The 18,072-nt window shown below is 27.8% G+C and overlaps 1 protein-coding gene across 1 annotated transcript in view; it reads right to left on the bottom strand.

Moving 5' to 3' along the window:
• Positions 1 to 1,304: 1,304 nt before the first annotated feature.
• Positions 1,305 to 18,072, bottom strand: part of LOC142328696 (RING finger and SPRY domain-containing protein 1-like) — a 75,528-nt gene continuing 58,760 nt past the window's right edge. The window contains exon 12 of the transcript XR_012757332.1: positions 1,305 to 1,737. The gene's annotated coding sequence lies outside the window, so the exon portion shown is untranslated. The remainder of the gene's footprint in view (positions 1,738 to 18,072) is intronic.

The raw sequence follows: 18,072 nt of genomic DNA on the forward strand, positions 1-18,072 counted from the left end.
CATACTTTTCTAAATGTTCATGTAAAATTTAAAATTATCTCTACTTTAAAATTGTCTAAACCCTATCGCATAATGAAATATTGGAGTAACCAGAATCAAGATTTCAGACCATCTAGGGAAATGTTTAATGACGGGTTTAAGATCTTAAAGGAAGTGACACCCCATACCGGAGAGAAACATTGGGTCACAAAGTATATTCCAGAGGTTAGAAATTCGTTTCGTTAGTGGAATAGGGTTTACATCAACTGGACTTGTTGTAAGATCAAGGACAACAGTGGCATATAAGTCTCAAGGCTATGGGCATGTCCATAAGTTTTGTACAGAGAAAGAAGTTTGTGGGCACTGCAGTAAAGAACAGGATCAATGGTCATGCCCCAATAAAGAGTCCAAGTTTCCATGCCCTGCCTGCACCAAGTTTGGTCACCAATTGTAACATGTGATCACAAGTACCAAACAGGACCAACTATAGTAATTAATTTGTATTTTTGCAGATGGGGTGTTATTGTAGTCCAACAGCGTAATTGTGATGAGATGGAGGATTGGGGTACCCAGTATACCTATGCCGTGACAGAAAGGTAGGTACCACAAGGATAGGGAAGCCCTGTTTCAGTTTCTCCACTGGCACGCCCTATCACATGGGGTTGGACTCATGGGGCAGTGGTTGTTCTGACGGCAGACAGCTCTGGTAGTCGAACATGGATGTTGCTTTTTAGGGTAACATCTGTGTGATGAGGCTTTGGGGATTCTTCTGTCAGACGCTAGAATATTGGGTTGGATTGAATGGTGACTGGTGTCAATGGATGATTGGTGTACAGCCATCATATCTACGCTAGTAGAGGGTAGAATGGTATAAGAAGGGAATTGTTAACAAAGCAGACTCACCCACTTCAGGACATTGGTAGCTAGCACCACCAGCAAACTAACCATACTTCCTACAATTGTTTCCCAGATACAATAAAATTAATGTCTGTAACCTATCGATCCATTTTTAATTACTTATTTGTGCAAATATCAAAAAAAAGTTTTTTTAATCTCCAACTTGTTTTCTAGTTTCTTGCTCATACTGGAGTCACATCATTTTGGTAATCAATTATGGTCATAAAAATCTGATGTAGACAACACATGACTATGCATATTAAATTACATATACACATTTTTTTAAATTAAAGTACATAAGATTTAATTTCATTAATAACTTATAATTTTTTCATTTTTTTAAATTTTTATTGTTATTATTGAATTATTATGTATTGTAAATTTTTTTTTTACAATCAGAGGTAAAAAATTATTAATAAATCAATATATTTAAATTTAAAAAAAAAAAGTTAAAAAAAGGAAATGCACGTCGTATTTGAACCAATTTGCCTTCCCCTTGTATAAGCCAAATATTTCATTAATTAAAATTTATTTCTAACTCTGGAACCAGTGAAAAGAAGTACCACTTATGATTATATATATGTATCGTTGAAAAGCTCTCAATGAGGTCTTATTACTGCAGAAAAGAAAGTCCAAATTCAAATTTTTTGGATTTTGGTCTGTTTTGGACATCTTTGGTCTAGTTGACTGCAATCAAAATGGGAGGTGCAAAACTAGATGTTACAACAGTCCTAAATCCAAAATTTCAACATCCTATGGCTAATCGTTTTTGAGTTATGCGAGATACATACGTACAGACGTCATGCTGAAACTAGTCAAAATGGATTCAGGGATGGTCAAAATTGATATTTTCATTGAAATCTGAAAACCAAAATTTTTCGCAATTACAATACTTTACTTCGTACAAGTAAATAAAAATCTTAAATAATGTTACAAAAAACTGTCAAAAAATATATATATATATATCTGTTACTGGTTTAATGATATGCATTCACAGAAACTGAAATCAACAATACATTTGTGGCATAACTTTCTGCCTATTCACATTTTAGTTTTTGAAAAGAGTAACTATTAAAAGTTTTTTTTTTTTAACAGCTAACAATACCTCCTTCATACAAATTATAATAATAAAAAATAACAGTCAAAAATTTTGAGTAAACCGAATTTTAAGTGTAATTTTCAATGCATTAACTAAGTGTTAAAAAATTGCAGCTTAAAGAATTACAAATATAACAAGTTTCATGAGAGCATGTCGCTTATCTTAAATAAGTACCATACAATAAAACTTAGATACTCATCAATTTCTTGCAACATTAATAAGTATGTCAAATTTTCAATATTGTAAATAGACTACAAATTTCACTAGATCAAGCATTATTTACAATAAAAATAAATATATTTGTATTTTTTTTATTAAGTCATTATAATTATAAATAAGATACAACTGTGTATATACATATATAATACACAATAATTTTTGATTATGTATAGAGAAAATGTATGCATTATATTAACAAAACTCTGTTTATTAAAAAGAAATTTAAATTAAAAATATTAATATGATAAAAAGTTGAAATAGATGTGTTTTATTGTTTAAAGATATTCTTTGGTTCTATAAAGAAATACTCATATTTGAAAAAATACATATATAACGTGATCCGTATCTGCTATTTATCATTAATATAAAGTATATTCTTTATCAGTCTTTAATCTCTAAAATTTTTAAAATAAAAATAATATTAATAAACAATTGAATATTAAGAACACTTGAATAGCACACAGATGTACTTACATATACTACTACAGTTGTATATACAATATTAACTACTGTGTATCCACTAAGTTCTACCAAATATAATCTACTTAACGATCTAAACTATAACAGTAACATTTATATTTTTGTATCATAAATATAAAAAAATGAATTTCAAAAAAGATACAATTATAATTTAAATATTAATCCACAATTAACTCCTGTTAAATCAACATAATAATTAGAGGCATTCACCAAGTGTCTAGAAAAGTATACTCAATGTAATCTATTCTTAAAATGTTTATCATGTTGTTTTTTAGATACACTTGATTTTTTTTTTAATTTTATGATAAAATTTGTTTAAGACCAGACTTATAAAATTATCCAAATATTCTGACTGGCTTTATTGAATCAGGACTCACAGACAAGTACATCCAACATCATGTGCCTAAAATTTATTACATACCTGGATCGCTAGGCCAGGATGCTATTTAGAACCCAACAACAAAGTAATGAGTGGAAGAGTAAACAGTATCAAGGAGCTGATAGTATTAAAAATAACCAATCTAACTGGTGTTTATTTACCATGTGGGAATGCAAGCACTAATTCTCCACATAACAATCATGATACACTTTTAAGTTCAGTATATTTCAGTACAATGAAATATATAACAATATTAATAATTAAACAGAAAAATATTATACCTCATCTTATAAAACTATAAAGCAAACCTGACGATTTATTTATCATGTGGATTTGGAATGAACATGATTAGAAGTTATAAAAAATTATACAGTAATTCCTTGATTTCTAACCTAGCCACAAATAAAAGAGTTTTTAAAAAAATAAAATAAAGAAATTAGACACTAAAAACATATAATAGTTAAAAATGTTATTAAATATGTTTTAAAATTAATAAATTTGTGTTAATTTCTTTTGATACTTATTTACACTAGTAAAATTTGAGGTACACATTTTTAAAATACTTATATTTTTATATTGCAATACATTAATCTTTTTTTTTAACTGTTGGGCTAAGGGACATGAGAATTTTGGCTAACAAAAAGGTGTGCACTTCTTCCTCAACCATTTGATTCTTTTTACCTTTTTTAAAGGTAGAACACATTTTGAAAAAACAAAAATTCAAATACTTCAATTTTTGTTCATTGAGTGCTAGTGAGATAGGGCCAGTGGGAATGGGAAATAGAAAGCGTATTCTGTGTAACATAATTAATTGATGTTTATTCTTTTGAAGAACAGAAAATAAGGAAAATGTACTTTTCAAGAAGAAACTGCTTCTTGAATCTCACCTTTATTGATGGGATCTGATTGACTATTCAACTCATTAAATGGCATTGATGAGTGCAGCTTGTAAATCCCCATTATTGGATAGGATTACTGGCACAGCTCTGCAGAAAGACGCCTACTATCAATTCATCAAGGTAGAATTTATTGAATAACTTTATCTGGTTAAACTTCTAATAATTTACCAAAAGAAACTGCTCACTATCTGTTGAGAAATGGTTCTTGAACTGCTCAAGTGTATGAAAGTGATTTTTTACAGCATCAAAAAAAGTACTTGTAATAACTGTAGAATTTGCTGCAGCTCATATTACAGAGAGATTTCCTATAACCAAATATCGTATATTACATTTAATATTCAGTATTTACAAAATAAACTTAACCAAATAAAATGTAAAACAAATGAATTCTTTCTAATATTTGCTGCAGTAGGCCCACATCTTTATGAATAGGAAATTATCTACAAGTGTCACTCCTTAGAAAAATGGGAGTTTTTCAAAATTAAGAGTAAATAAATTAATAATAAGAGTAAAATTATTATTAAATTAATATTAATATATTAAAAGATTAAAAGTTTTATCATGTTAAGGCGACTGCCTTGACATGATAAAACTAACTGATTAAGTAGTATTAATTAATATAAAAATAATTGTGGAAATGACTGTCTTGGATCAGGAAGTAGCCAGCTTATATGACTTCAGTGATGATGCAATTGTAAATCAAGTAAGATTTTATTGAAAGTCTGACGCAAAGTCACAGAAGGAGGGTTGAATTATGGAGAATCTGAATGCACATGTAGGCCGAAAGGATGAAAAATGTTGCATTTTCAGGATAACACAGTAGTAAATAATACTTAATCACAAAGTATTTTATAATATATATTTATAACTGTGGTACGTATTTTGTAATTATGAGATGAGTTTTCTCTTACTAAATACTTTCTATCGACATGAAGAAAAAACATAAGTATAATGGCCTCAGCCTGATAAGAGGTTTGAAATCTCTTATTGATTACACAGTTATTAAACAGATTTCCAGGTTAGGTAAAAGCATGAGAGGAACTACTTATGGAGCTGATCACTTCTCATTAAAAGCTTTGTTTAAAATGAATTACAGTAAGGAATGTTGCAAGGAAAATCTGAATATCAGGCCAATTTTAGAATGCTCAGGCTGTGTGGTATACATTTATAATTTAGAGAACCAAAAAAGTATTATACAGATTTTCTTTTTAAAGCAAGATTGGCTGAAAATATAATAGGATTAAGATGCCTCTCAGTGAAGTGGCAACAGAAGCACTTGGAAAGAAGAGTTTTTTTTTATATAAGAATAGAAAACTCTATTGGTGGACAGAAGAGGAAAATAATTGCATAAAGTGATTAAGATTTAGATGCCCTAAATTCAAGACAGACAGGAGGATAAAATAAAAAATTCTGAATATAGCTATCCAGTGAAGAGACTGATTAAAAAGTAAACAGCTATTTAGATCATTAGAAGTAAATTGGTGTTTTCAGAAGATTTTTTTTTTAACAATAAAATAACTGAGGAGAGATATTTCTTATCTCCTATTCTTCTGAAAGCTACATCAGAACTGTTGAAAAATTGACAAGTCTGTGAGCAAAAACATATGTGAAATGTTGTTTCCTGACAATCATATATATGATGATCCCCAAATAAAGGAAGGATGTGACACTATAACAAAAACAATTTTATATAATGGAAATAACTATGGAAAGTATGCCTTGAAAAAATTAAATGTATGATAGTCAGAAAAGAGAAAAATCTCTGAACAGAACTGGATGTGCAATGAATACACAAACCTTACAGTGATTCTTGTCCAGATATTACCCAAATTCACTAAATTCTGTTATGGAACAGAAAAATATTGCAAATTAAGAACATAAAAATATTATTGAAACGCCTGATAGAAAATGGAGCTCTGTACAATTATGGAATGGTTTACATGTCAAAGAGCAATTAAGAAAAATTAATTAGTATGGCAATGAATGTATGGAGAAAAAATGCTAAGGGATAACTTTGAGGGATAAGATAGAAAATGAGGAAGTCATACAGAGGATGAAAATGATAGAACACCTTAAATGTATGGTAAGAAAGAAACACTTGCAGCAGTATGATAAGTATGATACTTGAGGATGGTGAGAGGCTTCCTTCAAAAGAACATACTTTTGTCTGCGATAGAAAGGAGATCAACTTCATTTCATGGTTAGTGAGGCTGTGTAAAAATTGCCCTAAACTACAGTAAAACTACAAATTAAGTGTAATAAAGTTTAGAGATATCATATATACTTCCACTCACTTAGAAAATTCATTACGCTGCATGTGTAGATGAAATCTCTTCCCACACAATATTTCACAGTACAGAAATTTCATTTATCAAATCACATATTATAATAATAATTTCAGCAAAATTCTGCAGAAAATTAAATTCAGAAAATAACACATAGGGGCTTTACTATGAAACTTGTATTGAGCAGGATTCAGTATGGGAAATATTTATAGCATATTTGTGGAGATCTGGAAGTAATGGCACTTTTACTTGGACTGCAACTTGGATACACTAAGTTCTGTTGCTTTTTGTATGAGTGGGAGAGCAGGGATAAGAAAAACCATTACATAAAAGAGCAGTGGCCAAAGAGAAAGGTACTAACTATAGGAGAGAAGAATGTTGTTAGTCAGGCATTAGTGTAAAACCAGAAAAAGTATATCTTCCACCAGTTCACATTAAGATAAGTTTATTCAGAAATTTTGTTAAAGCAATGAATCATAATGGTGCAAGGTTTTCATTTACTAAGAAACAAATTCCCTAATATAAGCGGTGCTAAAATAATGGAAGGTATATTTGTTAGACCACAAATAAGAAAACTAATGAGTGATCCAGTGTCTGAATGGCTTGGAGATTTGCTGCATGGAAATCATTTCAAATTGTGGTAAAACAACTTCCTTGGAAATCATAAGGCCATCAACTAAAGAGAACTTGTGAGTGAAATCCTTCAAAATTACAAAGAACTTGGGTGTAACATGTCACTCAAAATCCATTCACATTTAGATTTTTTTCTTAATAATTTTAGTGCTATCAGTGATGAACATAGAGAACGCTTTCACCAGGAGATATCTACAATGAAATCGTGATACCAGGGAAAATGGAACCCAAAAATGTTACCTGAATGCTATTGGAATCTAAAGAGGGATCTACGTTCAGCAAATTACAGTACAAAATCCAAAAAGATTTTAGGAGAGTACAAAATCCATGTAATGTATTGTCATATTACATTCACCATACATTTTTTTGTTTCAAAAGAAATTCTAATTACAAAAAACTGAGCCCAATAAAAAATCTATTAATATATATGAAATCAGCATAGCAAATTCTATAAGCACCAGCCATTCATTCTCATTTAACAAACAAAAAATTAAATTTTGTTGACCATTGCAATCAAAAGAAAGTCAATTTGGCTCCAAATACAAAAAAAATTGAATGTAAGATATGAAAAGGGCTTTAATGCCGATTTTATAAATTGTGATGCTAACACAGTCAAAAGATTTTATATAATACCACTGATGACTTTTCATCACTGATATAGTTTTAGCACAAAACACCAAATAAAAAATCTGATATAAAACAATAATAAAATTATTAGTAACATGTGTAAGGTATGTCATAATATATTAACTTTATTTTCAAATATTTTGATAAACTAATGTTTCATAACAGCCAATTTCCCAAAACTTTAAACAGGCAAAAGTTGCCTAGTTCATAAAAAGGGCAGCTGGGCAGCTCTAAATAGGTGTCAGATTCTGTGCTATTGAATTTAGTCAAGAAATTCTACAACAGTTTTCTATTAATAATTTACTATTCGATTCACAGTATTGCTTTTATCTAAGCAAATCTTCAACAAAAGCGATAAAATATACTGTGAAATTTTCAATTAATACTTGTGAAAAAAACAATAAATTATCTTACTAAAGCTTGTGGGAGTTTTCATGAGCTTATCTTAAAAAGGTCTCCTCATATAGTACAAGCGACCATGTAATATGGCAGTTCCATTCCATGTATGATGATGATATATCACTCTTGTAAAATAGATATAAAATTCCAAATTTTTTGTGGCACAAAAAAATAATTTTAATTTTGAAAGTACATTTGAACATGGCATTCTTAATGACCATAAATAGAAAGATATAATTTTGTTTTATCAATGAATTAGCAAAATCAAGTAATTAAACTGCCCCATTGGGCAGATAGCCATTAGCTTAGCCCCACTAAACTGATTTGAGATCTGTTGAACAACAGGCCATTAAAAATCTCTGAAGCACTATAACTAGAATAAACAAAGAATATTGAGCCAAAATTATAATTTGATTACTTTTTAAAATAATACTTTTTTTAAACATATATAGTTTCAGTGTTGTCAGATATTAGTGAGAGATAAAATTAAATTGTACCGATACAGCCATTATACTAACTAGTGGAAAAAAAATTATTCTGAATATAGTAGTCGATAAGTTACAGGAAGGGGCAAAATGTTTATGATTCTGGATAATACTGCATAAATTAAGCTAACCTACACACAAATTCATCAATCAGGACTTGATATTATAATGAATGTACTGATACTGGATAACTATATAAAAAGGTGTAATTCATTCATACAAAATTAAACAAATACATATTTTATTCAGGTTAGTTCATAATCAGTCTAAAATTAGTACATAATTAGAACAAAGATCTTATACAAGTAGCTTTTAACTGTAATAAACTGAAAAAAATTGTTGTAACAAAAGTCTGACAACCAAATTCATATGCCATAAGAATCCCAATTTATTTAACACTAACAAAGTTGATTAAAGATATTAATTATCTAACTATTATTATATTTATAATTAATTGTAATTTTATCTGTTCATTTCTTTACATAACTAACCACCAACATTGCTAAAGATATCTAACATTTCTTTTCAATAACTGTACTTATTTTTGCATTTGATAGGATAACATAAAATAAATAAAAATAATTATACATATCACGGGTTCAGATGTGTAGGCGAGTTACTCTACAGATAACAAAAAAAAACTGTCCTAGTTACTTGCTTCCATATAATGGAAACTATTAGATTGCACACTACATATATAAGTTAAATTAAGATGCAACAAAATTCAAGATTCTTTTTCATTAGTGTTATTTAAAAATAAATTGAGTAATTGTTTTACTGTAAAAGAAAAACATTTAATTTTAAATAAATTGGTAGGAAGATCTTTTAAATTGGTCAGTAATTTATTAAAAATGGCAACATAAAAACAATAAGACAAGATGCTCTTTAGAATACAGTATCTTGGAAATTTTCTTTTCAGGAATAATTTTTTTAGCAAGGTACTTGTAATGTAAATTCACACAAAACTTAGAATTTTAAATTTATATAATATTGATTTTAGTGCAAACAATGACATGACAATATTTTCTATCTTGAGTATGCGTTAAAGTTCAGCAATCTGAGTTATCGGAAATTCATAAGACCAAAGCAATTTTCTGGTATGAAAAGTAGTCAACTGAATAGTCAACCTATAAACTATTCCAAAAATATTAACAAATGTATTTGCCAAAATAAATTCCATTAATTAATCTAACAGCAGAACAGAACATGGCATGAAGATTCCACACAATGAAAAAGGTTAACCCATAAATATGCTGTATTGTATACCATACTTCCCATATTTCTAATTAATTCCATATTTTAATTAACATAAAATAACAACAATCAATAATTTTATTATACATAAATATCTCTAGATTCTACAGTGATTTATAAGAATAAACATTCCATATTCTAAATAAGAAAGTAAAAAATTATAAAAGGAAGTATTAAGAGAATTTTGAATAAAATATTAATACTGAAAAAAAGATTTAATTTGCAAATAAAAATTTTCCAACCTGCCTATATTACTACTTTATGCAAATCATTCTTCTTTTTTTTTTACTTTTAAGGCTGCAAAGGACCACTTTAGTCAGAATAATTCAAGTCTTTTTTGCCGATCTTTTGGACTTTAAGTTCTTAGCTTTTACTTTCTCCAAATATTTAGTCATTCTTAATGATCTTGCTTTACGATCCTCTTCTGAATAAACCCTTTTTGTATAATCATTCTTTATTTAATAAATAAAAAAATACTAAAGAATTTTCTCCAGCGATTCTTTTTTTTTTTCAAATTTTTGCTTCATAAATTAACATTAAATAACTAAATTATTGTCTGTTCAAGAAGGTTTAACATATTTTACACTGTACTGGATTTGGATTTTAGACTCTTCATTTCCATGATGGCAAAAGTCATGAATCTTGTAATTATAATCACTTTCATATTTGCTGTTTTTACAACTCAACAGCGATCAATCATAAGTGGAAATGAATATTAAGAATGGTTTAGTGGAGTTTACTAATCACAAATGAAATCTTAAGTATAGTATCAGCATTTTTTTTGCAGCCTGTAATTATTAATAATGAATTCTACACAATCAAGCATGAATTATATTAGTTAAATGCATAAAGAAATGAGTACTGAAAAGCAAACAAAAGAAATTGTACTTCTACTTACATTTGTGTCAATTTAACAGATTTAACAGCTTGTGGTTATTGTTTACTTGGTACATTGTATTTAAAAAAATAAGAATATTTATTCAAAAGGCCAAAAAATATTTAATTGGATAAAACTGTGGCAAAGAAATACAATAGGCTGATTGTTATTAGTACTTTCTTTGATTACTGTTCATTCATTTTAGTAGTACTATTTGTTTTAAAGAACTGTACATGTACTGACATGAACAGTAAAAAAAGTGCAAACTATTGCATGACTTTCTCGGCTATTAATAATAAAAATTTCAAATGTTAAAGTCAAAAAAACAAGAAAAATATTTTTTTAGAGGTAGAGAATAAATTTAAAAAAAAAAATTAAATAGTCATATGTAAACTAGGCTTACCAAATTTGGTTAAGTAAATAAAGTTTTCTCTAAATCTTAAATCCTCTTCAATAAAAGTTAAAATAAGAAAAATAGAATTTTCAAAAAGACTTTTCTGCTACGTCCAGGATCTGTATTTTTAAAAAAACTGAAGACATTTCTTGATAGCTCTAATATGAAATATAAACTTTCACGTATTTTTAAAATATTTAAATTGTAGATAGACAGAGAAAAAAAACATATATTTCAATTTTAAGAGGTAGGTGTTGATTTTTTATTATTATTTATATATGTATTGCAGGTAACAAATTTGCTTTAATAAAGTTTAGAGAAAAAGGAAACTGTAAAATGTCTCTGAAAAAAATCAAAATTGGTTTTTTCACAATATTCCCCACCCCCTTCACAAATTTTTGAACAAATTACTATGATCAATGCTCAACATATAGAAATATTTGACCCAAATTTGAAAAAAAAATTGATTATGTCAATCCTGAAATATAAGGTCTTAGATGAACTAGTTCGACCCTTCAATGTAAAGATTTGCAAAAAAAAAGCCGATACCCATTCTTGACATGATCACCATACTTTCCTCTTTAATATAGCTATTCTGGCTACATTCCCTGAGAAAGCAAAAGGTTGAATTACTATCGCTGTACTTTGAATGACTGTTTTGGTGACTGTAGAATTTTTTTGACACAGTGGGCTTATCCATGATATGAAGTTGTCATGCGGCAATAAAATTTTATTCTCGCAATAAGTGTAAAATGGATTGTAGTGTTTGATTAGACACTAGATTCTTTAAGAGTCCATTTTATTTTTCAAAGGTGAAGTTTATTTACTGGTGGGGCTGCAATTATTTATTTGTATAGTTTTGAAACTTGAAATTGATGCCGATATCATTGATGATACTGATCAGAGTTATCTTCAGTAAGTTTGTGCTAGCTCTTTGTTAGATAATCTGGTGGTGATTTACATTTCTAATTTTATTTCAGTTGAAATAAAATTACTGATATTTTCTCCTTTAAAGAAAACCATTCAAATTCAGATATTTATTCGTAACATATTATATAATGTTTGTAACAAATTAAAATTAAAATCAGACATAATCAAATTCATCTGGATACATCCAGTCCAGTCATTTTTATTACAAGAAAATATAAAAACAAAACTAAAAATATTAAGGATTAAAGGAGCTACAGTATTATAAAAAAATTTTTAACTTTCTGCTTTCACAAACTATAAAAACTTAAAAAACAGAATACCTGAGTTACTTAAATGCAATTTTTAAACACAACTTGGATATTTTTAAATCAATAACTGAGAAGCCTGTTTTTCAAAACCTCCTAAATGACATTTTTCAATATCGAGTCTAATGTATCGTTCTCTTAATTTTGGCAAGCTGAATTCATTTCTGTTATATCTTATTCCAAAACATGCTCTTTATTTCTTAATTTATTTACAAAAACTATTAAGATCATTTTATTAACAAAACTTTTAATAGTGTTATTTTAAAGAACTAATCTTTTTAATTCTAAAATGTATTACAATCTTTATGTAGTATGAAACCAGTTTCAGACAATATTTATTACTATTTTTTTATATTTTATTTACTTTTTAAGTATTTTTGACCGAAAACATAATTTCTGACATCAGTTAAACACTAGAAAAATTTTGTGTGTTTGTAATCTTTTAACAGCTGATGTCTGTGGGAGGGAATAATAAATTGTAAGTAAGATAGTCTGTGATTGCTGGTGAAGTTGTACTTCATTCTTATTTTTTGTAAAGTTCTTCTGTGTGTTATTTAATCTTTAAAATGTACAATAGGTATAGTTTCACTGAGTGATTACAATCTTAAAATAATTAAACAATGTCTAAAACAAAAGTGATTTAGAACTCTTTAGCGCAGTTTAAGTCTCTGATAAACCCAGAAAAAGAAAATTAAAATTTCTTAAAATGAAAAACAAATAAAAACAAACCTGTAATTTAAAATAATCCACACTTTTTTGTACCTTTAAGTATATCACGGTTAGAAAAATGGAAAAGGTTAGTTAAGATAAAAAAACATAGTTTAAAGGTCAAAGATTGTAGATTTTTTTTAAGGATGTAAACGCAGCTTTTTAAAACAGCTTCAGCTTTTGTAAAATTGATTAGATTCCCAGAAACCTGTATTCAGAATTTCCATGACAAATTTTATAGATTAATGTAACACAGACCTTTCTTTTTCCTGTTTAACCTCTGGGAATTACCGTTTAGGTAATACTTTAGAGGATGAATGAGGATGATATGTTTGAGTGTAAATGAAGTGTAGTCTTGTACAGTCTCAGTTCGACCATTCCTGAGATTTGTGGTTAATTGAAACCCAACTACCAAAGAACACCAGCATCCACAATCTAGTATTCAAATCTGTATAAAAATAACTGACTTTACTAGGACTTGAATGCTGGAACTCTAGATTTCCAAAATCAGCTGATTTGGGAAGATGCGTTCACCAGTAGACCAACCTGGTGAGCTGAATGATGTAATACAAGAATAATTGTTTTAAGACATTTATTTGTAAAATCTACCACATAGAAATAAAGTACGAGAAAAAAATAAACATATGAGAAACAGGGGTCAGTCAATTTACCTATAGCATAACAACTGACAACAGTCCTGTAATAATATGTAATAAAACATTTCTTAATATTCTTAGTATTGGAAGAACCACAGTAGAAAATGCATCTTCTTTACATCCTTTGTTACATTCTGATGGGTAAATTAAAGAAACTAGAGAAGAAGCAAGAATCAGTGATGAAAAAGAAGCTGTAAAAAAGAAAATAAATGCTCATACTAAAACAAAGAAAAACATTATGTATGGAAAACAGACCGGTCACTATTACCTGCATATCATTTATCTGCACAAAAGTATAGGAATTATTTTATGAAATTGGTAATTATGGATGTAAGTACAGAACACCCTAAGTAATATTTGTGATCAAATTAAATTTTGACTTTACTATCAAGAAAACTAATAAATGTAGCAAGTGAATAAATACAAAATTTCTTAAAAGCAACTAGTAACAATGAAGAAAGTCAAAGAATTAAATTGATTATAAGCTGCATACAGCCAATTTGAATCAATTTTTGTAAGACGTTAACTTAGGACAGTTGAAACCATAATATTAAATTTGACTTAATAAAAAATCAGCCCATCTAAGACACCATTTCAGAAAGGGTATTATATTAGAAATATGTATTACACTTTTCTATTGTCATTCACAACTCCTCAGGTTCTTTTAATCCTAAATCAGATTCTTATAGGACTCAAAATGAATTTTGACATGCCTGACAAAATAATATCTAAATTACATGTTTACAATTACATAAATGAAAGGAAGTAACTTACCCAGGAGTTTATAAAACATTCCACAAAATAGCCATAAAATTCTTAAATAGCCATAAAAAAATATTAAGTTTAAAAATGTTTAACACAAACTGTCAAGACCTTCTTATACGCCAGTAACACTGAAACTATTGTAAAACAACTTTTAACATCTATGGGGTCAGTTTGGCAACAAACTGATTTTTATGGATTGTTTTAAAAGATACTATCAGACAGAAAATAAATAATGTAAAATAAAATAATGATAACAAAAACAGTGAAGTATTACAGTGAAGATCGTTTTTAGAACAAAATGAAATGTATCTTTTTTATATCAACTATATTTCCTACTAAAAGTTAAAATAGAACATATTTCACAATATTTAATTTTTTCAGTACCTTCTTTATTTAATGGTAAATATTTCTTTGAAATCCTGATTGATGAATGCATTATAATTATTTCCAATAGCTCTAAAACACAATTTTATTTCCAAAACCTGCTTTATTAATTTTTATATAATTACTTTTATATATCATAATTATCATATTATATAATTTTTTTATCACATTAAACAACTTCAAAGAGTGATAAATATTTAGGATTTAAAAACAATATTTTACAATGTTTACAATATTTACAAAGTTTACCAGTAGATTTTTGCTTCTCCTGAAAAATATTGGTGAATGAAATAATAGATTCTGGAGACAAGCTTCTTAATTATCCATTTTTTCCTGCAAGAGGTTTTTACATCATTCAATGGAATTATTTAAAATAAATAAAAGCAGAGTAAGAATTTCAAGCTAATTTTTTTTTTTTACTGATAAAACTTTAACTTATATAATTAAATAAGTTTTGTAATAAACTAACATAATGAAAAATTCAGGAGTTAATTGTATTTTACAAAAATTTATTTAAAAAAGTAATTAATAATAAATGTACAGTTTATATAAAAACAAAGATTGTCATCATTCGTTTGAAAACAATCCCTCTCTAAAAAAATTATTACATAAACATACTTATACAAAAAAATAATTAAAAATAAAGTATTAATATGTGAATGATAAATGCTTGTACTGATTTAAAGGCGTGCAGCTTTTTTAACCAACTGCTCCATCATGAGAAAGGTAATTGTGTCATTCTAGAAAGAAAGAATTAATTTTCATAAAATAAATATAATTTCAACTGCAACACAGTTATAAATGTATGAAATTTTACAAAAGAAAATTGTGGAAAATAGACAACTTTCAAGTTAAAAAAAATAAAACTGTTTGAAATCACACATATCAACTATTAAAACAAATTTCAAACAATTACAAAATTCAGGGTTCTCCAACAATAGTATGCATGAAAAGGAGTAACAAAATTAAAATAAACCATTTATTAGAAATATTCAAAAAATATTTTTAAAATATATATATTTCTTTCTCAACTATATATACTGAACTGCATGACAATCTTTCAGGAAATGATTCTATAGCTAAAAATAAGAAAAAAGGTTTGAATAAACATAGGTCCAAAAACACTTCGTTAGTGAGTCACGGTTAGTAAAAGATTTTGCCCAGATTTCTGCTCCACCAGTAATATTCAGTCATATTGGATTTCAGAGGGCATAAATTACAACAAAAATTTGGTGGTCCTATACATTTTGTAACCTGAAAAAATTGAAATAATAAGCTCCAGAACCATATCTCTTGTAGCTGTTGAAAAATTATTGTAAAGTCCAAAAAATTGAGTTGAAAAACACAATTCTTTAGGTTCGACATAAAATAACTTTGTTAAATGGGCAATTAAGTGTTTAATATTTTTTACTTTATTTATAAAAATTTAATTCTGAGTTAACTGATGTGAAAAACCCAATAAAATACAATTAATAATTGACACAAAAAAATCTGGCTAATTATTACAATTTGTAAAATGAAATTTTGTTTCCATTTATTACTTTTAATAACTTTTAAAATTTCCATAATACTTTTCATTTTATAATGAGTAGCAAATATCATTTGTCAATCTTGAATATAGTTATCTAATTTATTAAAATTAAAAAGTAACTGCAATAAACTGTGAAACAAATGTTCTAATATTTAGTTTTTTCAATTTCATAAGTTGGCAGTAGCAACAATGAGCTTTAGAGTAATAGCTAATTATAATAAATCAATCAGTAACATTATTTGATTGTCGATTGTACAGTATTTGAATAGTTTTGAAAATATTTTTGCGTTGGTCTACAAGTTTATGAGTTATCAACTTGTTAACAACAGAAAATTTATTTGGTTATAAATATAGTAAGTAGGCTCTTCAAATTTATTTACATTCTCAGAATTTACCAATATGTAATTACTTTAAGGAAAAGTAAATTGTAACAGTACAGCTGCAGTTCGAGAATATCGGGAGAAATATTCTAATAGAAGAATCCTAGACCATAAGACATTTGAGGCACTCAAAAGATGTCTCAGAGAAACAGGTACGCTAATGACAAGATGTACAGAAACAGGTCGACAATGATTTGTAAGAAATGTGAATTTAGAAAAAGAATTGATGCAGTTCATAAGTCTCCAACAACCAGCACTAGAAGACTGTCTTGTCACTTTAATAATTTCTTAGACATCCATATGAGTAACTTTGCAAAAGCAAAAACTGTACCCATTTCACATACACCATTGCAAGATTTACTACAGCAAGATTACAATAACTGAAAAGAATTCTGTCAATGGTTAATTAGATAAAAATCACTGTTCACAATTTCCTTAAATGAATTCTAGTTACAGATGAATAATTTGGAAGATGTTCCTCTTCAATGTAAAGCAGGAATGGGTCGTCATGATGGGTTTAGGCATGATGGGTCGTCAATTCACTGCACTCGTTCAGTATCAGATTACTTAAATAATAGATGTGGTAACCAGTGGATCGGTCAAGCAGGACCCTTAAAATGGCTTGCACAATCTTCGCGGATCTTATGCCATTAGACTATTATCTTTGGGGATCGATGAACAGTTTGGTATATTCTGCACACATTAACACTCAAGAAGAACTAAGGGATCCTATCACTGAAGCTGTAGCAAACCTCAGAAATAGTCCTGACATCTTAAGCAAAGTTAGAAAAGCTTGGATCTGTCATGCTACATGCCACATTGAACAACTACTTTGTAAGATTACCTTAATCATAATTTTAATTATTTTTGTGTCGTTTTTCATTAAATAAAATTAAGATTTCTTTAAGTATTAATTGTATTTTATTGTGTTTAATCACAACAATTAACTCATAATTAAATTTTTTATAAATAAAGTAAAAAATATTAAAACACTGAACTGCCCATTTAAAAACATTATTGTAAGTCAAACCTAAATAGTTGTGTTTTTTAGTTGACTCAATTTTTTGGGTTATACAGTGATTTTCTCAACAACTAGAGATACGGATCTGGGACCTATTTTTTTTTTCAATTTTTCAGATCACAGATTTTAGCCACCAAATTTGCATCATAACTTATGCCCGTGAAATTGAATATGACCACATATTACTGGTGGATCAGAAATCTGGATGAAATCTTTCGCTAGCCATGACTCACTAACAAAGTGTTTTTGGACTTATGTTTATTCAAACTTTTGTTCTTATTTTTAGCTATAGAATCATTTATTGAGAAATTGTTGTGCAGTTCTGAATCAGCTATGTATATATATATATATATATATATATATATATATATATATATATACACATGTAGTTACAGAGATTTAAAAACTTTAATATATCAATAAAAATAAAAATAAATTTGAACATATAATTTAAAATCATTAGAAGATTAATTAATGAAATTCTTC

This window comes from Lycorma delicatula, chromosome 8, assembly GCF_047948215.1.
Source record: "Lycorma delicatula isolate Av1 chromosome 8, ASM4794821v1, whole genome shotgun sequence".
Taxonomy (NCBI): Eukaryota; Metazoa; Arthropoda; class Insecta; order Hemiptera; family Fulgoridae; genus Lycorma; species Lycorma delicatula.